This window comes from Nicotiana tomentosiformis, chromosome 2, assembly GCF_000390325.3.
Source record: "Nicotiana tomentosiformis chromosome 2, ASM39032v3, whole genome shotgun sequence".
NCBI classification, from domain to species: Eukaryota; Viridiplantae; Streptophyta; class Magnoliopsida; order Solanales; family Solanaceae; genus Nicotiana; species Nicotiana tomentosiformis.
In genome coordinates, this window is record NC_090813.1 from 60,568,070 (window position 1) to 60,575,010 (window position 6,941).

The 6,941-nt window shown below is 38.1% G+C and overlaps 1 pseudogene; it reads right to left on the reverse strand.

The window, feature by feature from the left end:
• Positions 1 to 344: 344 nt before the first annotated feature.
• LOC104113103 (two-pore potassium channel 3-like) lies at positions 345 to 2,738 on the reverse strand (annotated as a pseudogene).
• Positions 2,739 to 6,941: the final 4,203 nt, after the last annotated feature.

The following is a 6,941-nucleotide window of genomic DNA, read 5'->3' on the forward strand; positions in this document are numbered from 1 at the left end:
GGTAGAAATCCTACAAGAAAGCATGTTTCTTTACTGATAGCATCAACACCAACTGGAATATTGGAAGTACTCCAAAAATAAGAACAAAAATGTTCATTAGAAATCCTACAAGAAAGCATGTAATTTCTTTACTGATAGCATCAACGCTAACTGGAATACTAGAAGTACTCAAAGAATATCCAGATAACAAAAATGTTCCACTGATCTGTACAACCAAATTTTTTACTTCATCAAACATCTCTCTCTCTCCATATTGTCCGCATAGTACTAAAGGATATACTTCCATGTTCTCCTTTTCTTCCTTCTGAATTTTCATTGTAGAAGCACCTGTATTACAATCCCTGGCATAACTTATTCACTTCACACATGCTCCATACTATACAGTATATAATATATGGTCTAGAGATGCCAAAATCATGGCAAGTCAATTCATCGATCAACATGCTAGACAAATTAAGCAAGGAGGATACAACCACTGCAGGCAACATAAATCCTAATACTTTCACCAGTAAAGAGGGAGGTAAAAAAGGAGGAGTTCAAGGCGAGTACGTTTTCCACATATTCATGATGTCTTCAGATGAATAATTGCAAATATCTTGCTATTAAATGGAAACAATTGCCTCATCTGCTACTCACTCCGTCAAGTAACCAAAATTGGTGAACACTTCCAAAAGGTTAAACAAACATAGTTCAGGTATCAAGGATTAGAGATTTTCTAAGTTGCCCTTGCTAAAAATGTAAAAGGTATCACAGCTCTTGGAGATCGATATTTTATTTCTACTTCTCTGTGACAAAAACGACCTACTGTTGACTTCTAGATTCCATTTATTCTTCTTTTAGTATTTCACATTTGTCATTATAGATTCAAAGTCCAGATCAAAAGCCAAAAACGCGCCAAGACCAGGGAATACAGTTCTAGATATATGTTTATCTACTCTGGCCGCAGCCAAGTAAAGGAAGGCTCGAGCAACTGCAAGTGTAGACACAAGCAACCAAATCAACGCAAAGATATGACCATCTATTGATATGAATGCTCTATCACCACCTTATCAAAAACAAATGCTCTATCACCATACCTTACAGTTGTAAGTTGTAACTGACATAAGTGACAAGTAAAATGCATCTAACCATCGAAGCTTCTCAACAAAATGCATAACAGAAACCCCAGTTCCAATACAAAGAACCTCAACACCCAATGCCAGTACCACCTTCATTCTTATCCTCATTCTCCACTTCTTAACATCAACAATATAAGAACTAGGATCATGTGAATTCCCACTTTTAATGATCCTCAACAGATAATTTACTTGAAAATCAAGCAAATACTAACCATCCTAGTAAGCAAAATATTGATAAACCCCAAAACCCACAAGCACAAACAAGATAGAAAACAACTCGGTAAGTTTACTATCAGAAGTGATATCACCTTAACCAATAGTATACATGGTAACAATGCAATAAACTAAGCATCAACAAGTGCGTGTCTCAGTAACCTTAAAATGATCCCTAAACCACGACAAGAGTCAAGTAAAGAATATCTGGTCCTACAATTGAGCTTTTCCAACTGGGGTGGCTTAGAAACTGGTGAATGATCAAGATCATTTATAGCAGCCATTGCTGGTGCAGTTTCAGACCTATGAAGATTACTCTTTGTTCAAGAAGGGTAATTTGGGTTAGGCAACCAAGAATTCTGATTATCAGTTATAAGATTGGGTTTTTGGGCTGAGATCAATAGAACTCCTTGGACCAATCTTTTCGTAATAATTGTGGTATTCGTTCAAGCTTGTGTGCATCTCGACTAGTTCATGGAGCAGTTTTCTTACAACCCACAAGTAGATGTACTGGGGCCTTACCAATGCTATTGGACGAAGCTAAAATCAGCAGCAGTGCACAAGCATCTCAACCAATTGCACAAAATTAACCAAAGTAATCAATAAAGTTGTTATATAGTAAATTAAGACATTAGAATCAGAGTGCTTAGTTTACCAACTGCCTGTGAAACACATACATGTGCACATAAGACATGAAAACTTCTAAGCAACGACAACATCTAAAAGTGGGGAGTTGACAATCAACACAAAGCAAGAACATAGTAACTTAAACTATAGTATAATGATGTCTAAGTTACCGAACCTTATGAGGTTTTTGCGTGCCAATTTATCTCTAAGATCTTGCTTCTTCACTGGTAGCATCCCTCCTATCAGAACTAGGCTCTCCGAATAGTCAAAAATCACATAAGAACCCTTCTTAGCATTATCAATGCTGAATTTTTCCTTAACTAAACTAGTCACTGGATCAAACAACAGCACCCCGTTTTCATTCTCAGCAACTATGTCACCATTCCTCAAACAGCCCACAATTCTGTCAAACTCGTTGTTAAAGTCCTAGCTGCACTTCTTACTCCAACTATCTTCTTCATCCATTACCCAAACATCAATATAGGTGATAGGTTCTGTGCATCCCTGTTATGTTTTGATGATCTAACAAACTTAATGCTAAGAACCAGATAAGGAACCTGTTACACATCCTCAAGTACTTAAGATCAACAAGTCTCAAAGTCGGGGATATAGTTCAATTCTTCAGAGTCAGAGAAACAACAAAGGGAACAGATGAACATCAGTTCCCATGGTAACCGTACCAGTCAACTCCCCAACAGCTGTAAAATTGCTGCCTGCACACGCAACAGTGCAAAACAGTGTAACAGTCAACTTCATTGGGAATGCTCCTGTACCAAACATGCTTGCATCATTCAAGTAATGTCAGCAATGTTATATTAACATAAGCCAAAGACAAAACATCACTTGAACATTTTTGAAGAATCAATCCAGCTTTCTCTCAAGTCTGTGCATCAATCCACCAATTGATTCTCAAGTGCTTCAAGAACAAAGAACTACATAACAAGGACCAGTTCCCTGCATCGAGTCATCACATGTCCTTAGTTGTGTTGTACCTTTGTTAAAGCTTCTTACTTGTAATTCCTACTTAGCTTGGTTAGAAGCAATTGTGTAAGAAACTTTTGTTTAATCATAAACTCTGTGTTTGTGTCTTGGCTAGGTTTAGTCGAGTTGTAAGTCTTTGTAATAGAGTTATTACAAAGTGACTTGTAATAGAGTTGTTAAAAGTTAGTAAGGGATTAATGAGTTAATTCCTAGGTTAAAAGAGGTTGTAATCTAAAGTTTGTTCAGTAGTGAAGTTGAAATCCTACAAGGGTAGGTCGTGGTTTTTAATCTAGTGGGCTGGAAATATTTCACGTAAAATTCTACTGTGTCGTTTACTTACTGTTGTGTGTGTGCTCTTTGGGAATAAATAGAGAACCAAGTTCTCTATACAGTTTGGTATACTCTTAGTTTCTATCAATTTGTATCAGAGCGGGTTCTTTCTATCAGGCTAACACCTAGAAAGGATCCCCATGGTTGCTCCACCAAACTTTAAAGAAGGTCAATCTACCTATAGACCACTAAGGTTCAACGGCTAATACTATAGATGGTGGAAGACAAGAATGCATGATTTTATCATGGCTGAAGATTCAGAGCTCTGGGATATTATATGTGATGGACCCTTCATCCCTACGAAGACCATTGGTGACCCAGCAGTAACAATTACCAAAATAAGGAAAGAATTTAATGATGTTGATCGCAAGGTCATAGAGAAGAATTTTCGAGTAAAGAAAATTCTCGTCTGTGGTATTGGACCAGATGAATACAATAGGATCTCAGCATGTCAATCTGCTAAGGAGATCTGGGAAGCTCTCCAAACAGCTCATGGAGGGACAACTCAAGTCAAAGATTGACATGCTTACCACATAGTACGAGCTCTTCAGGATGAAGGACAATGAGTCCATCCAGGACATGCACACTCGCTTTACCTCCATCATCAATGAGCTCCATTCTCTGGGAGAAATCATTTCAAGGAATAAACTTGTCCGGAAAATACTAAGTGTATTACCTAATTCCTAGGAAAGCAAAGTAAATGCTATCAAGGAGGCAAAGGATCTACAGAAGCTGACCATCGACGAGCTCGTTGGGAATCTGAAGAAGTACAAAATGAAGAAGAAGAAGGATAACGAGAGAAGAGAGCCCAAGAGGGAAAAGAACCTGGTCCTCAAGACAGACAACAATGAATCAAGTGGTGAGGATATTGATATGGCTTACTTGACAAAGAGATTTCAGAAAATGGTTCGCAGAAATTGAGGTATTCCAAAACAGGGCAGCTCCAACAAGACAAGAAGATATGACTTATGTCATAAGTGTGGGAAGTCATGGCACTTCATCAAAGATTGTCATCTTCTCAAGTTCTAGATGTTCAAGGAAATCTGAAGTCTTACTCTCCAAAAAAGCTTATGTCCTTGGCAAATATTTTAATTGATGCTTACTATAATCTTATAAATGATAAAAATGCTCTAACTATGGAACTGGGAGAAGTAAAACATGAGAGAGATGATATAGTAGTTGTTGTAGTGGACTTAAAAGAAGCCATTGAGAGTTTAAAAAAGGAAAAAGATGCCCTAACTGAAATAATTGCAAACTTAGAACATAAAAGAGATGACCTAATGGTTGTTGTGATTGATCTAAAAGAGACTATCGAATGTCTTAAAGAAGAGAAAGAAGCCTTAACTGAGAAAGTAACTAACGTAGAGCATGAGAGAGATGACCTATTAGTAGTAGTAGTAGACCTAAAGGAAACAATTGATGAGCAAAAAGCATAAGGCAGTCATGAGATTACTCGAAAGGGAAAGGAAGTTGCAAGTGAGGAACATCTTAGGATTGGAGACGAGTTAAAATCAATAAAATCCAGTCCATGTGCTGAGCTTGAAAAAACAAGCAACTTCAGGAAGATCTAGGTAGGGTTAAGAGTGATCTAGAAATTCCATAATGATACCGATATGTATAATCCATAATGATATAGAAATTCCACAAGTCTTGACACCCTCTCATATAAATCTCAGTTTCTAGCCAATTACACATCCTGAAGATTCCCAATTGTTATATATAAATCTTGAATCCATTAGAACCATTCTCGAGAGTCATCCACTCTACTCAAATCTCAATTAAACTGATTAAATATACAAAATGACATGTGCCCTATTTTCACACCAACACCCTAAGAAGTAATCCACACTTCTAAGCAACCGAGTGATTTCCCTACTCCATGTACCCTACATTCTTTACGGATAACAACTCAATCATTCAGTGTTTCCCATATGCCCAGAAACATAATACAACCTGTATCCATAAATTCCTTTACTCGAGTCATTCTCAAACTCAACCTCTGCCAGTCATAACTGATTCACCAGTATGCCTCAAACTGAAATCAATTCAACACATAACCGTACAATCAACTTATCCATAACAGACTCCCCCACTTGGCTCCAAGCCATAGATCAGAGTACACAATAAATCACAATACTCATACTCTATTACTGCCATAATTTCACAGTGAAATTCAACTAAATCCTTCCTAAGCTCATGTAACGCAAACCATATAATACCTCAATCATTTGTAAATCTCGCATTCATCCTCGTAACAGTCAAGCCAACTTCTACAAGCGATCCAAACTCAGATTGCACTACATATAATTCACTGGTAAAAGAGAACTCTCAACAAAATAACATAGGGATCGCACAACCTCAGGACATCCCGCAGGAGATACCCCACATGCTTAGCTTCAAACTAACATCCTTCTATACCCTTCTACAGTCATAACTATTACATGACCCCTTAATCCCCAATTCGATGTTCAAACCTCAAAAATCTATATTATAAAACTTTAGGCCAAAACCCCCAATTTCTCTTTAAAATTCATCAACCAATTGCCAAAAATAAAGATAGATTAGTGAAATATAATTAAAACTGAGTAGAGAACACTTACCCCAATCCTTGTGATGAAATTTGCTTCAAAAATTGCCTTAATCCGAGTCCCACATCTCAAAATATGAAGAAAGAACAAAACCCTCGATTTTTATAATTCTGCCCAACACTTTCCGCATTTGCGGACAAATAGTCGCATCTGTGGTAAAAACTTTGCTTCTACGAAAATAGCCTTGCCCAGAAATCCACGCACCTACGGATGTCAAATTTCCGCTTCTGCGAAGCCTTACGCACTTGCGATCCAAATCCGGCATTTGCGCGCACGCATGTGCGCTACAATAAATCCGTTTCTGCGGTCTTTCTCACCCAGCCTCTTCTCACTTCTGTGACTCCTCCTCTTGCTTTTGCGACCATCGCACCTGCACAAACCAGCCGCAGGTGTGGTCATACCAGAACTAGCAGAACACAACAGTGAAAAATAAAGGAAAAATAGCCCAAAATCAATCCGAAACACGCCTGAGGCCCACGGGTCCCCGTCCAAACATACCAACAAGTCCCATAACATAATACGGACCTACTCGAGGCCTTAAAACATACATAACAACATCAAAACGACGAGTCACACCTCAATTCGAAATCAATGAACTTTGAAACTTCAACTTTCACAACCGGTGCCGAAACCTATCAAATCACATCCGATTGACCTCAAATTTCGCACACAAGTCATATTTGACATTACGGACTTGATCCAACCTTCGGAATCAGAATTCGACTCCGATATCAAAAGTCCACTCCCGGTCAAACTTTCCAAAATTCTAATTTTTGTCATTTCAAGCCAAATTCTACTACGGACCTCCAAACCACAATCCGGGCGCGCTCCTAAGTCCAAAATCGCCCAATGGAGCTAACAGAATCATCAGAAATTCAATCTGAGGTCAAATACTTAAAAGTCAAACTTGGTCAAACCTTTCAAATTTAACGCTTCTAGCTAAGAATCTTTCTTCCAAATCAATTCTGAATAATCTGAAAACCAAAACTGACGATTCACATAAGTCATAATACATCATACGGAGATACTCATGTCCGAAAACCACCAAGCAAAGTGCAATTACTCATAACGACCGGTCGGGTCA